Source organism: Chlorocebus sabaeus, chromosome 22 (assembly GCF_047675955.1).
Source record: "Chlorocebus sabaeus isolate Y175 chromosome 22, mChlSab1.0.hap1, whole genome shotgun sequence".
NCBI lineage: Eukaryota > Metazoa > Chordata > Mammalia > Primates > Cercopithecidae > Chlorocebus > Chlorocebus sabaeus.
This window is the reverse complement of record NC_132925.1, coordinates 67770217-67786531: the sequence shown is the minus strand read 5'-3', so window position 1 is coordinate 67786531 and position 16315 is coordinate 67770217.

Here is a 16315-nt window from a genome sequence, read left to right as displayed (position 1 = left end):
TTTGGATGAAGCCAGAAGGGCACCGTTTTCAAAAGGAATACGCAGAGGTATGTGATGTATTTAAAAGTACTGGTCATGTGATTAAATATTTATGGCCACTTAGTTTAATGTAAAACACCTATCAACCATTTCTGCTGAGTTTGTCCCATGTCCATGAATCATGGGGGTGGTGGGGGCATTAGGGCTGCTGTCACTCCTGGTCTATGTCATATGAATTAGCCTAAAAAACTGAGTGCCATCTACCTGCTTGTGAGTAATATGCCACAGTATAGAAATGTGGAGTAAGGAATCTGCCAGGATGTAATAACGTTATCTTTCTTGATAGTGCAGGCCAAGTAGAGAAGTAAGAAATTGGTCCTTTACCTTGAAATTGGGTTTTGTGTTGGTTTTGTATCATTACAACTAATTTGACATTGTAGGGAAGGAAAAAATAATTTTCCCTCTAATCTTCTAAGCTGTTAGCTGAGACCCCCTTTAACAAAAGACAGATTAACAAGGCTAAAACAACACAGTGTTTTAACATTTATACCTCACAAACACATGGAAAATACCCTGAGAAAAATAAATAACTCTCAAAGAAGTGCCCTAGAACTCTGCCTTACATAGCATCTTTAACTAGAACAAAGAAAAAAGGGTGTTGGGGAGGCAAGTTATGGCGAAGGTGACCAGGAAATGGATGGTAAAAAAGAAGTTTTGTTTTGCAGAATTTAATTTGGTTCCTTCTCCCTGATAAGAGTCACTTGGCCAGGTGCAGTGGCTCACGCCTGTAATCCCAGCACATCGGAAGGCTGAGGCAGACTGATCGCTTGAGCCCAGGAGTTTGCGACCAACCAGCCTGGGCAACATACTGAGACGCCATCTCTACAAAAAATAAACAAAATTAGCCAACATCGTGGTGTGCGCCTGTAGTTCTAGCTACTGAGGAGGTTGAGGTGGGAGGATTGCTTGAGCTCAGGAGGTTGAGGCTACAGTGAGCCATGACTGTGCCACTGCACTCCAGCCTGCATGACAGAGTGAAATGCTGTCTCAAAAAAAAATTTTTTTTTTCTTGAGATTTAGTCATCCTTTTTCTGGAACAGAGTGGGAGACACCGTTACAAATAGAGACTTCCTTTATAGATGCAAATTTCCCTTACAAAAGGATAACTTCTACTTCATTTCCAGAGCTTCTCTTTTGTTGCTGTTTCTCAAAATAATCAGTTCAAAATAATTCTTATGCCAAAGAGGCATATTTTTGGGTGGCATATTCCAGTCCCCCACAACCAATAAAGAACACACACTAACATGCACAAAGTTTAGGTTTTCAGTTGAACGAGTATTGATACTTTTATAAACCTGGGTAGCCACTAGCCAAAATAAGATACAGAACATTTGCTTCACAGCTGAAAGTTCCCTGATGTCCCTTCTGAGTCAATCCCCAACCCCCATACTAAGAATCACTATGATTTCTCTCACTGTAGATTAGATTTGTATGTCTTCTTGGATTCCATTCAAATGGATGAGGTAGTGTGCACTCTTTTACGTCTGACTTCTTGTAATCTTTTTGAGATTCACTCACATTGCTGTGTGTAGAAGTAGTGTGCTCCTTTTAATTGCTGAGTAGTATTCCATTGTTTGACTCCACCATAATTTTGTTTATCCACTCCTCAGAGGATATGGACATTTAAATTTTTCCCAATTTTGGCTGTTATGGGAAAAATGCTGTACACATTCTTGTATAATTCTTTTTGTGCAAATGTTTTTATTGCTCTTGAGAAAATACCTAAGAGTGGGCTCGCTGGGTCTTAGGATGGATGTATGTTTAACTGATCAGAAATTGCTAAATAGTTCTCTAAAGTGGTTGTGCCATTTTACACTCCCACCAGCAGGGTATGAATGTCTTGGAACTTGATCCTAACTTCTCATAGAAACTAAGTGATGGCGTCTTTGGATCTCAAAGGGCCATTTCTTCTCAGGTGAGAAGTGAGGTGCTGCGTGTGGGAACCCAGAGATGGCAGCTTCTGGGGAATAGCAGTGTACAGTCCTGGTATCTTTTATCTGTTCCCACCTCTAATCCATGCCCACCCACCCCTGCTCTGCTCTGTATCACAGGAGGTTGACCCCTGCATGCTGTGCTTCTGAGGATCCCTGATTTGTGGCTTCTGGTTGGGGTGACCAATGGGAGGTGGTCGGTTGGGTGTGGCCAATGGGAGATGCTGAGTTGGGTGTGTCCATTGGGAGGTGCTGAGTTGGGTGTGACCAATGGGAGGTGCTGGGCTGGGTGTGGCCAATGGGAAGTGCTGCATTGGGTGTGGCCAAGGGGAAGCTCTGCGGTGAGTTTGAGAGGTGGGAAGAAGGGAAAGGGAAGAATCTTTCTCCCCCACACGTTCTGTCTCTGGCAGCTTTTCTTGGAGCCATGGTATGTCTTCCTTGGCAGCAGCTTCTGCCACACAGACCTGCCATGGCTTCAGCCTCCACTGGATGACTCCAGCTCCTGAATACAAGTAACATCACCTCTTTTTTTATTTTTTTATTTTTTGCCTCTCTATCCTGGTAGTGGTCATGTTTTCCTACTGTGGTAAATCCCTGGGTTACCTCACAGTTCTCTGTTGTTTGCCTCCCAGCCCCTTCCTTCGTCTGTGCAATCAGTTCCTTACATTAAATTCCCTTTGTTCAGATACTTAGAGCAGGTTCTGTTTTTCCTGGTTGGACCTTGACAGATACACACAGCATCAAGGATTAACAGAGACGATTTCGAGGCCAAATCACATCTGAGGCCTGCCAGGCAGATTTATTATCAAATCCTTAAACTGCAAAAATAGGACAACCTTCTTCAGAAACACCATCTGGTACCAGACTATTCCTCTAATGTCTAGCCCAAATCCCTGCTGTGATGAAGTTTGCATCTGATAACCAGATAGAACCAAGCCACTCAGCCTCAAGAGCTCATGTGAGCAGGGGTGTTAGTGGGTCCATGGGCCATGGCTTAGTACTGGCAGAAGCCATAATTATGTTTATGGGAGAAGTAAAGGAAAAGGTTGGGAGGAAAAGGGTTATTTCTAAGCAGCCACCATAATTGGATGGATTGACCCAAATTCTAGGTTGTCAGACCACATGCTTCGTTCTTAAGGGAGGAAGTCACTCCTCTGCCTCTTTCTTTGGGACTGAAAACATTGCCTGCCATATAGGAGATGATAAATACTTACAGAATTGAATTTGTTCATTCACTCATTCATTATCTACTAAGCACCTGGTCAATTGTTGATTGCAAGTGATAGAAACCCAACTCAAATTAGCTTTAACAAAAAAGGAATTATAGTAACCTACATGATTGAAAAGATTAAGGATATAATAGCTTCAGGCGTGGCTAAATCCAGCTGCTCAAATGATGCATTAGGAGTTGTTTGTTCATTTCTCAGCTCTGCTTTCCACTGTGTTGGCTCCATTGCAGACAAACTCTTCCAAGGGAGGGTAGTGAGTAGGTCCTCAGTAGCTCCCAGCTGATATCCTATCAGAACAATAACCGGAGAGGAAAGAGAAAATGTGTCTTTTAATATATTTTTAGCAAAAATCTAGTGCTCGGCATTTACCAATTCTGATTGCCTTGGGTCTCCTGCTTCCCCTTAGCCAGGGCAGAAACCAGGGCAACTTGAATTAAACTCCCCTTCCCCCTCAGACTGTCTGCAGTGTGGGAGGGGTGGCTCCCCAAAGGAAAAACAAGAATGCTGTTATCAGCAGAACAACAAATGGATGATGAACAGGCAGGAACTGCAAATGGCCACTATGGGATCACCGATGTGATAGACACTGTGGGCCAGGGGCAACAGCAGGGAACCCATCAGTAGTTCTGTCCTCATGGTGCTTGTGTTCCAGCAAGGAAGCCTGGTGAGGACCAAGCCATTAGACTCAAGGATGTGAACCTTACCATGGTGGAAGTCCAGGATGCAAGAGGAACAGTCTCCTTGAAATATGAGTTCACAGGCTGCTATTTGAATACTCTAATATCCTCAGATTTGGACGGGCTGGAGGCTAGAAAACTGGCTTCATTCCCACATTGGACACTCAGAATTTCAGTGATGTCTTCCAGAAATCTTTGCTGAAGCTACAGTCTGTAACAGACTGTGCAGTTTACAAGAAATGGCAGGAGCCTCTGGGAGAATGGACTGTAAACAATTTGGTCACATTGTGGTGGGCGAAGGGGTGAGACAAGGAATGGAATCTTTCGTGCTGAAGTGCACTTTGGTTCAGCTTCTAACTTTCAACTACATTGGAAGTGGTGGAATTTGTTTGTTTGTTTTTTTTTTTGTAAAAAACTTAAAAATTTTGAGATACTTAGTTTCACCTCAAATTGTAAGAAGCAATACAGAAAGATCCATGTTTCCCCAGTTTCCCCCAATGGCAACGCAAAACAGTAACATTTGTGTTAATTAAAACACAATTGGTTGAATGGTAACATTTCAACCAATCAGAGCAAGTTGACATTGATCACTTCATTGTATCTTTACAGAATTCTGGTTGAAGGGATTTATTCTCTTCCCTCCCTCCCTCCCTCCCTCCCTTCCTTCCTTCTTTCCTTCCTTCCTTCCTTCCTTCTTTCCTTCCTTCCTTCCTTCCTTCCTTCCTTCCTTCCTTCCTTCCTTCCTTCCTTCTTTCCTTCCCTCCCTCCCTCCCTCTCCTCCTCCTTCCCTCCCTTCCTCCCTTCCTTCCTTTCTCCTCCCTCCCTCTCCTCTCCTCCTTCCTCCTTCACTCCCTCCCTTCTGTCTTTCCTTCCTTCCTTTCTCCTCCCTCCCTCTCCTCTCCTCCTTCCCTCCCTCCCTTCTTTCCTTCCTTCCTTCCTCCCTCCCTCCCTTCCTTCCTCCCTCCCTCCCTTCCTTCCTTCCTTCCTTCCCTCCTTCTGTCCTTCCGTCCTTCCTTCCTTCTCTGTTTCTGTGTTCTTGCTTCTTTCATTTGGCTTGAGTTTGATTTCTCCTTCTGAATAGGTCTTATCTCCCTGATTGGATGTTGGTCTTTGCAAGTGGCCCTGTGTCTTCTGTGCTTTGCATGGTGCCATACATTAAGTTCAGGGATAGCAAGGCCCTGATGCGTTTATTCATGCATTCAGTACGTGCTTAATGAACACCTACTTTGTGCATAGAGTGAGGGAGACAGTGGTGAATCAAAGAGACACAGCCCTGTCTTCATGGAGCTTATAGTCAGCAAGGTAAAAAAGATCAGAGAAAGAAACAAGCGAGCAACTAAATAAACAGGAGGGCTACAGATTGTAATGAAGGCTGTGTTGGAAATGAGATGGAGATGCGTTAGGGAGGGAGGTGCACTGTGCTACTTCAGGTGGTCTGGAATCCTGGCTTCTTATATAAGATATGTATAGCTGGAGACTTGATGTTTCACCACCTCCCTTTCAATGCTTGTGACAGCTATCTTTAGTCAATCAATGCGGTAGTACCCCATATGCACTAGAAATATGTTCCCAGACCCCCAGTGGATGCCTGGAACTGTGGAATGTATGGAACCCTGTATATACTTTGCATGAATTTCCTTTCCCTTCTTCACAATTTCATGGATAGAAAATCCGTTTTTACCATAGATCTTAGCAACCTCAGCATAGGACTTTTTTTTCTTTCCACAAATTGAGAACTTTCACCATTTCACTTAAAGGAAGCACATTATGGCTTCTCTTTGGCAATCTGAATCACCGGCATCACCACTCCTGCACTTTGGGGCCATTATTGAGTAAAGTAAGGGCTCCTTGAACACAAGTACTGTGATGCCCTGACAGTTGACCTGATAACTGAGATGCTCCTAAATGACTAGTGGGTGAGTAGTATATACAGTCTGGATACCCTGGACAAAGGGAGGATTCAGGTCCCAGGTGGGACGGGGTGGAGCAGCATGAGATTTCATCACATTACTCAGAACGGCAATTGAAAACTCATGAATTGTTTATTTCTGGAATTTTCCATTGAATATTTTCAGACTAGTTGACTGCAGGTAAGTGAAACAGAGGATAACTGGGGGGACATCTGTATACAGTTTTAGCAGCCACTCCTAAGGAAGTGAATGTGACACATAAGATGAAACTTCTTTGCCTCCTTCACAGAGTCATTCCTCAAGGAACATTGGGCAAGAATGAACAAATTGTTGGGCCAGATATGGTGGCTCACGCCTGTAATCCCAGCACTTTGGGAGGCCGAGGCGGGTGGATCACTTGAGGTCAGGAGTTCGAGGCCAGCCTGGCCAACATGCAAAATCCTGTCTCTACTAAAAATACAAAATAATTAGCCTGGCATTGTGGCACATGCCTGTAATCCCAGGTACTCAGGAGGCTGAGGCAGGAGAATCACTTGAACCCAGGAGGTGGAGGTTGCAGTGAGCCGAGATTGTACCACTGCACTCCAGCCTGGACAACAGAGTGAGACTCCTCAAAACAAACACCACAAATCATCCTCTCATAAGAAATGGCACAGGTTGGGCGACGTGGCAAAAGCCCATCTCTACAAGCAAAAACAAAAATTAGCTGGGCATGGTGGCACATGCCTGTAGTCCCAGCTACTCCAGAGGCTGAAGTGGGAGGATCACTTGAGCCCAGGAGGATGAGGCTCCAGTGAGCTGAGATCCACTCCAGCCTGGGCAACAGTGTGAGACCCTGTCTCAAAAAAAAAGAAAAAAAAAAAAAAAGGGCGGGTTTGGGGCAGATGTTATGGAACTCATCAGATCAGTAAAGAAATAAATCCAAGGAAAGTCTTGAACTTGCCTGAAGTTTCATAGCTAGGAAGGGCAGAATAAGGATCAGAATGTAGCTGAACAGACACTAGCATAACCCAGCCATTCTGAAACTTGGGTTGTAACAACGTTACATGGCACATATGATAAAATGCAGATTCCGGCTCTTTCCCCAGAGAGTCAACTGTGGTAGGTCTTGTGGGGGACTCAGGAGGCTGCATTTGCAACATGCATCCCAGGGGCTTCTGATGTGGGTGATCCACAGACCAGACTCTCATAATCATTAGTCTATGGGCCACCAATTTTGCCTTGTTTCCATAACTAACCAAAGGCTCCTTCTCACGGCTGCATCTAATTTACCCACTAATTTCTGTCCAGAGGTCCAGGGTCCCCAGGTGTCCAGTGCCACCGGAAACTCTAAGTAGGGAGGTGAAATGCTGACCTAGCCCTGTGCGATTTAACTTATGCTGCCTTCTCCAGCCTCATTGTGCATCATGCTCCCCATTCTACTTGCTGCAACCTCCCTGGCTGTGTTTCAGTCTCTGGGATACAATGACCTCAATAAGCACCTGCTGTTCCCTGCATCTAAGACATCCTTTTTTCTGTCTCTTTACCCTCTGAGCTCCTACCCACTCTTCAGATCCTAGAGCTTGTCCCTTACTGGGGGAAGACTTCCCTTTTCTCCCTGGCAGGAGCTCCACTAGGCCATAGAATTAATTTTGTGCCATTTAAGGAATGGCACCTCTTTCTTAAGACATTTTGGATTCCACATTCCAGAAAATTGTCATAATAAATATTCAAATTTATAATGTCTATGCTGTCACTGGCTCCCCTAGAGTTGTGCAGTATACAGCCTGCCCAACTGTATGGGAGAGCCCTGTCTTGGTCAATTTCCATCTCATTGCATCTCTTTGCATTAAGAACAGCCCCCTTGGGGGCACTACTCTCAGTTGCAACCTTAAATTGCAGTATTGATTATTGTCTCTTTACCCTCCCAGGGTGTAAATAGAGACTGTCTAGCTTTATCTATGTTTGGATCCCCAGGACCTAGAATAGTGCTTGGTTCATACAAGTCATTTAGTCAATGCTTCAAAAGCTTTTGCTTCTACACTGTTCTCAAAGTCTCCCTCAAAGAACTCTTTCCCTCTGTGTCTTTCCTGACATCCCTGTGCCCCCTGGCACCCAGGATGTTCCAACTGTAACACATATCACAAAGTATGGCCATTGCCTGTTTTCTTTCCCCTGTTTTATTTTAACCCACCCATCGCCTAACACACCAGTAAACTCTAAGCTCCTTCAGAGGAGGGGGCATGCCAATTTGTTTATCTTTTGTCTTCCTCTGAGTAGCCTGGTACCTGGCAGTTGCTGAACTGGGTGCTGAATGCCTGGGAGGCAAGAATGCTGCCAGTCTACCCTGAGACTGAGAGCTGCGGAGGGTGATGGCTCTGCTCAGAGGCACCTCTTAGGGTGCCCCTAACTTTAAGGACAGCTCCCGGCTCCCCCCACAGAGCAGAGGCCCCTGTTGTGCCAGTGATTACTATAATACAAGCCACTTCTCATTCCACCCTCATTGCCTGATATGAGAATGAATTTAGGGCATTGTCTTTCAAAGGATGTCTTTATTCAGACCCTGCCAGTTTCCTATTCAGTTCCTGCCAATTTCCTACAATACACGGCACCTAACAAGCTTCAAGACCCAGAAGCCAGAGGCAAACAGGTGCCCCAGAATGGGTGGAACTTGCAATCCTGGGTAGCCCGTGAACCCACTTTCCCAGCCTTCACAGTCAGATCCCTGCAGAATAATAAGACCCACAAATCTTTTGTCTGGAAAATTATCTTCCTGTAACACTGGAAGCTGTTACCATGGAAATAAAATAGCCTATTAGCCCAAATCTACCAAAACACAGGAGAGGCCCGGCTGTATTTCCGAGGCCCTTCATTAATAAGGAGAAAAGCAGATTAACCTTTAAGAGAATTGACAAGAATGGCCATGACTTGCCGGATTATGATATTCATGTTGAGTTTATCTGGGCTAATATCTCAGCTTGGAGCAGCCATGCTGAGTGGAAAAGAAAGAAAGACAAGACTCAGTTTGGAAATTCAAATGCCTGCCAGGTTTGTCTGGGCTTAGGTGCGTTTTTGTCTTTTGGTCTTGGCCATCCTGGACTCCTTCCCTCCTGTAGATTCCTGGGGATGCCTCCCAACTAGACCAGTCCACCGAAGAGAGAGCAATTTTCCTGTCTCCGGTTGAGCAGCTGCTGAGAGAGGCCGGGAACTGCAGAGGGCTCCTGCAGCACAGCCAAGATGCCAAACAGAAGCCAGAGACAGATGGAGCTGAACTCAGCCTGTCCTGGTCTGCCTCCTCCTCCTGAAGGGTCCTCAGTGCCAAATCCCAGACATGCAGGCTGCTGGGAGAGGCAGCAAGGACTTGCCTCTTCCTGTGGCTGGGCACAGAGGTTGCTGGCCCTAAGCAGGGATGCTCCATGGTCTCAGCAGTGCCCAGCAGCCCCAGGTGTGCAGCAAGCCAGTACCAGGTGGCTAGCGGAGACCTGGTCCTGCAGAGTTCACTGCTCCCACACCCGGCCAGCAAGAGCTGTCAGCATCTTAGCTACTGGCAGGTGGGATGTGCCAGTGTCTTGACAAGTATCAAGAGACACTCCATCCCAGGGAAACTGACAATGGCCGTCCAAAGCTTGGGCTGTGCTTGACCACAGGGCACAGATTACTGGGATTTTTTTTCCTTCTCTTTTGATACCTTCTCTTTTTGAAAAAAGGTGGGAGAGTAGCTCTGTGAGCATCAGTCATCATTATTAAAGGCTCTGCTGCCTCGGGGACAGTGTTATGTCCTCCTCAGGTGTCTTTCTTTGCCTCTGGTTACTGACACTGGGAAACTGAAGGTACCTGTTCATGTGAGCAGTGGCCTTGTGGTTTGAGACATGAGGTGAGGAAAAAAAAAGAGGTCACCTGTTCATCCTCCCACTCATGTTTAACAGGGTTGTTGTAGGGGCTGAGTGGGACTCTGTTTTCCTTGAATAAGCCCCAGTGGTCAGCCTGGGCTAACTGCCATCATGAATGAGTCTTGGATCTCAGCAGCTTCATGCAAGAGCAGACTTACTCTTGCTCCTGTCTCGGTCCAATCAGGGGGTGGGACAGCTTTCAGAGGTCTAGAGTCTCTCCATCTGTGGCTCACTGTTCCCAGGGCTTTGGAATGCCTCACTGGATCCTAGCATCTTGCTGAGTGTTGGGAGAGGAGAATGTGGACAACCTAGAAGGGAGGTTCCAGGGGTCAGGCCACCTACTCTTCTCCCATTGGCTAGGCACATGTCTCTCTCCCAGGGATAGGGGGATGAGAAATGTGGTTGAGCCAAGGCAGAAGAGGAGACTTCAGCAAGAGTCTCTTAACACAAATGGCAGGTACAGAGCTGAGATTAGCAGATGCCCACTACCCTAAAGTCACAGTAGAGATTCTGAGTATCAGACTGAAGGTGGGCCTAGCTATTGTGCCACGCAGCGTTGCCCAAGGTATGTGAGCAATTCAAATCCTTCCATGTGCTTCACAGAAATGAATTTCCTTGAGCAGATATGTTTGGAAAACAATAAAAAAGACATATTTCCTCCTGGGCATTCACGTTGTGTGGTAGCATATTGAAGGCTCTGACAAGTCCTGTGTTAAAGAAAATCTATCATTATTTAAAACATTTCCCACAAGTACTTGACCAGGAACGTGTCATCATTTTTTCTGCTTGAAAATCTAGTAACATTTCTTAGAATCAATGTTCTAAGGGACATAGTTTAAAAAACAGACCTAGCACAATCCTACCTTTTAGAAAATACGTATATTTTTGGCACACAAGTGCACTGAGGTTCAGAATGAGGATTTGACTTACCCAAGATAAAACAGCTTGTCTCAGGAGGAAGCTGCAGGCCTGCATTTGGTCCCAAGTAGATTGCTCCTTTCCCCAAATCTCTCAAATGAGGTCATGACCCCCAGGAACATGAAACTGGCCAGTATGTAAGCTACAGATAAGGTAGAGCATGAATACAGCACATCTTCTGGGGCGGGGGGTGGGGGGGTGCTATTTATTCATTCATTTGGCAAATAAATGAATAAACTGTGCCTCAGTTTTCTTACCTGTAAAATGGGGATCAAGGAAAGATCATACATTTAAAAGCACTTAGCCCAGAGCTGGGGACTGGGTCTACAAATAGACAAGCCTGGCCTCTCTCCTTATAGAAACTACAGACCATAAAGGAGACAGATAGTTAACTAAAATAATCATGAATTGTGCAAGCACTAAGGTGAAATTGCTCAAGAGACTGATAGTGACAAGTTGGTAGCGGCTGCTGTGGATGGCATGGTCCCAGGCAAGGTTCTCTGAGGATGTGATGTTTCTGCCAACACCTGAATAATATGGGGGACTTATGATAGCAAAGCAAAAGAAGAGCCCAGTACAGGCATCGTACGTAATAGATGCTCAGTAACTATTAGTTAAGTGAATGAATGAATAAGTGAATGAGTTGTGTATTGGGTTATAATGTAATATTTTGAAGTTTTCAGATAAAACACCTTGAAGTAATATCATCTTTATAACCCGAAAACACTGAAGGTGTATGTTTTCTCTTTCCACTGCTCTCTGTAGATAGGGTTAATTTAGTAGGAAAGTTCAAGATGTCTTAGAGTAGGTGATCTCAACCTTGGCATGACTGGCATTTGGCTGCGCCGTATGTCTCAGGGATTGTAGGATGTGGAGCAGCATGCTGGCCCCTACCCATTAGGTGCCAGTAGCCTTCTCCTTGCTGCCTAGTTATGACAACTAAAAACATCACGGGTGGGGGACAAAATTTCCTGTAGGTGAGAACCACTGTCCCGGTGTGATCGGACCTGTTCATTTTAAACATGGGAAATGTGGACCATAAAATCATCAAACTTCCTCTCTTCCCTCCTCCTCATGTCTGTGGCCTCCCAGAATTTGTGGCCCAATACCACAGGAATGGCCCAAGTCCACATGTCGTCATTCAGCACAGCAGCAGCTTTCCTAGCAGAGCCATATGTGTGCTTCTCTCTCCTCTTTTCCATGGCCCAGAAAAGTCCAAGTTAATTTCCAGTCATCCCATTACAACCTCTCCAGAAAGAAAGGAAGTTTCCTGGGTTTGCATTCCAGCAGCATTGCAACCTGAGCTCTTTGTATTTTTTGACATCCTGTTTCTGATTTCCATGCTGGGCTTAAAGTAGGGAATAAACACTTTTTTGAAAGCTCTGTGCATTCCAGAGACAAATCAGTCAGCAGGCTCTGAAGAAGAGAGAGGATGCAGGCACATGCTGGTGGAACGTTCAGTGCTTGCCACTGGGTGTAGAAAGAGAAAGAGCCCCAGGGTGAGCTACATGCAGGGAGTTGGGGGAAGAGAATGTGGACAACCTAGAGGGGAGGGTCCAGGGGGCAGGCCACCTGCTCTCCTGCCACTGGCTAAGCGCATGCAGAGACATGTGCCTAGCCAATGAAAAGAGAACGTTATTATATATAATAATATATAATTATGTATAATAATATAACATATTTTATATTTAAATATACTTAAAAATATATAAAATATATATTTTAAATATATAAAAATATATATTTTTAAATATATATATGTTGTTAAAAGTAAGATTGTACTAGGTGTGTTTTTTAAACTGTGTCTCTTAGAACACTGATTCTAAGAAATGTTAGTAGATTTTCAACCAGAAAAATGATAGCACGTCCCTAGTCAAGTACAGGGGGATGAGAAATGTGGTCTAGCCAAGGTAGGAGAGAAGCCTTCAGCAAGAGTCTTTGAACACAAATGCCGGCTACAAAGGTGAGATTAGCAGATGCCCACCACCCTGAAGTAGAGATTCTGAATATCAGAGTGAAGGTGGTTCTAGCTATTGTGCCATCCAGCATTACCCAAGAGAATGTGGACAACTAGAGAGGATGTGGTTGCCCAAGCAGGAGAGAACATGTTCACAAGATATGGCTCTTCACTTGCTGGGGGTCTCTGGCAAGTCACTTAGACAGATACTCAGTTTCCTCATTTGTAAAAGGAGAAAGATGCTACTGTTACTCGTGGCTACTGTTTACGTACTGTGCTAAGCACTATGTTTTAATAATTCTTGCCCTAAAGGGCTCAAAGAGTTATGGTGAGGTTATATTATGTAATAATGTAGATGTAAGGGCTTTGTAAACCGTAAAGTGGTATAAAAATCCAAGGTCTATTTAGGATCGTTACCTACCTCAGATAGTAATATCTACAACAACAACAACAACAACAAAACAAACACACACACACACACACACACAACCACAAAACATACCCAGGAAGCAAATTAACAGAGTGGTTAAGAACCCAAGGTTCAGAGGCAACTAATCTGGAAGTCCAATTCCAGATGGGCTACACTGACTGTGTGACTTTGGGCCTATTACTAACCTTCCTGTGCTTCAGTTTTCTCACTGTGAAGTAGAGCAAAGTAGGATTTTAAAGAGAACTGAGGTCAGGCTTGGTGGCTTATGCCTGTAATTCCAGGGCATTGGGAGGCCAAGGTGGGAGGATCGCTTGAGGCCAGGAATTTGAAAACAGCCTCGGCACTTTAGTGAGACCATGTCTTTACAAAATAAAGATAATAATAAATACGTAATTAGCTGGGGGTGGTGGGACATGCCTGTAGTCCTAACTACTCCGGAGCCTGAGGTGGGAGGATCTCTTGAGCCCCGGAGGTTGAGGCTACAGTGAGACATGATTGTGCCACTGCACTCCAGCCTGGGCAACAGAGAGAAACCATATCTCTTAAATGAATGAATGAATGAATAAATAAACAAGCAAATACATAGAATTTAATGTGATCATGCATTTAAAGCACTCAGCACAGGGTCTGCCATTTAGTGAGCCTCCACCGATATTTGTGCTTGAAGGTTTGGGTGCCAAGGGCCTTCCCCAGCTGGATCTTTAACTAGAAAAGCAGAAAAAGAAGGTTGACAGTGCATTGAGTTGGAGAAATGGGAGTGCTGAACCTGTGGAATGAAGGAAAAAAAAGCCCCTACTCATGGCGTTGATTCTGGCTCAGAAGAAAGGAATAGTAAGACAGGGTCCTTGCGTCTGCTGTGCCAAGTGTGATCGAGTGGGAGAATCCTGCCAGCAACTCTTCTCAAAGCCCACGTCTGTCTCTGCTGCCAGGATGGGCTAATCGCCTGCCTTTCTCCATTTCTCCATGTGTGCCCGGTCTGGGAGAGGCTTAGCTTTGTCTTCAGAGTTCTTCTTGTGTTCTAGGTCAGTCTCCACTGCTGCACATACACACACACCAACAATGACCCAAGGAAGGCGGGACACCTCAACCTCAGCCAGCCCCTGCTTCCTGGAAGTGTTGACCGCTCCTGTCTCTGGAAGGTGCCCTCAACCTTATGATGACGCAAGAGCAGAGATGTATTTGTTGTAGCAAACACCTGGCCCTCTGAATCAGGGCCTCTCCCGGTTGGTGTTTTTGGGTGAGTCTTTCTGAATCTTCTTTTTCCAGCATTATTGACACAACCCTTTGCCAGGTTTCTGATCCTTTCTGGGTTTTATTATTGTTATTGTTGTTGTTTTGGCTTTTTTGGGATGGAGTTTCGCTCTGTTGCCTAGGCTAGAGTGTAATGGCACGATCTTGGCTCACTGCAACCTCCGCCTCCTGGGTTCAAAGGATTCTCCTGCCTCAGCCTCCTGAGTAGCTAGGACTACAGGCATGTGCCACCACACCTGGCTAATTTTTGTATTTTTATTAGAGATGGCCTTTCACCATGTTGGCCAGGCTGGTCTTGAACTCCTGACCTCGAGTGAGCCACCCTCCTCGGATTCCCAAAGTGCTGGCTGGGATTATAGGCGGGAGTCACCGTGCCCAGCCTTATCCTTGCTGTTAATCTGAATTTCCCTGGCAGGCAGCCCTCTCTGGCTTGGAACCCCTCTGCCTGCTCCTAGGTTGCAGTCTCCCCACAATCAGACCCTGAGGTGAAGATCTGAGTGCAAGTGGTTTATTTGGGAAGAAGGACAGATGAGGGAATGGGGACGTTGAGATGGGGAAGGGAAACAGGCCAGGAGGGGCATTGTCAGGCAAGTTCTTGTGGGTGGTTGAGCTCATTCTTTCTGGAGAGCTCTGGGACATAGTGTGGAAGGTGCCTTCAAATTATCCTACCTGAGGGCATGGACTGGGTGTTGGGCCACCCATCTGTATTGTTTGGGCGCTCAGAGGCCAAGGAAAATGCCTAGAAGCAGAGAGACCCAGCAGTGTGCAGTAGCTGCTTTCGTGGATGGAGCTGAGAGCTGAGGGCTTAAGGCAGGGCCCCAGTACTGCCTGCCCCTCTTCCCAACAAAATGTCTCAAATCTCAGGGCCCTAGACATAAGCCCAGCCTCTGCTGTGTGGGGGAAGGGGAGTATCAGGGGGCCGTGACTCCACCACAGCTTCCCGGGGGGGAACCAGGTTGCAACTGTTGAAATATTGATGGAACTCTAAAAAATCTGTGGAATCCGCTAAGGAAATTGCAAAACATCGGTCACAGTTCTGTTTATTTGGTGCCTCTCTAACCATGGCAAATTTTTCATCAGGAGAGAAAATTAAAACTAAGTAAAACCATGAGCACTCTCTCTCGGGAGAGGCCCAGAACTCATTTCTCTGCCTGTTCCCAGCTAACCCCTCAATGCTAATACTGAAATCTAAAAAAATTAAAAATGCTTGGTTTTTTCAGTCTCAAAGATCTTCCTCCCTCTCTCGTTACACTGGCAGACTGTGCTGGGAAAGGTGCTGGACATCGCTTCATCCTGTTCTCCCTGGATGATCTCTGCCAGCTGGTATGAACGGATGCCCTCTGATTGCCTGGGGTGTGTCTGGGTTCTCTCCCACCTTGCTGCCTGCATTACCCTGGACAGATGTACGAGTCCTAGGTGCCCTGGTTTCTTCATCTTTAAGGTGCTGGTAATAATAGAATCCACCTCTTAGGGTTATGATGAGGATTAAATGAGATGATGTAAGCCCACACTAAGCACGTGCATGCACAGAGTAAGTTCCCAATAAATATTAGCTCTTATTATTATTAATATCTGGAGCCCCATCTCGAGGGTGGAGGGGTGGGCTGTAACCCCCAACTCCTTTTTTAAAAAATAGTTTTAGTTCTGTGGGTCCCACTCAACATTTGTCATTGACTCTCCCAATAGGTCCATTAAACATTTATGCAGATAATAACCTGGTGGCCTGCCTGTGATCTCTGGACCTGCTGGAGTTGCAGAAGAGGACCCTACAGAAGCCTGGCAACATTTTCCCAGGCATCAAGAGAAGGGAGATAATTCTCAGTCAAGTGCAACTAACACCTCAGGGTCAGGTTTTATCCCCATGCTAATCCCAGCATTTGGGAGTCAGTGTTAAGAGGAGCATGGAGAAGGGAGAGATTAATTCCAACCAAGGGAGTCACTACTTAAACCACATCTGCATTCTTCTATTTCTCCCGGGATGTCACACTTTGCTGGGTATTGGCAAATAGATATATTTTTAAAATATACAGATCCATTTCTAGGTCATAGAGGATGCTATGTGTAGGCGAACTGTGTGCTGAGAAGAGGGCTGGTAAAAGGTGAG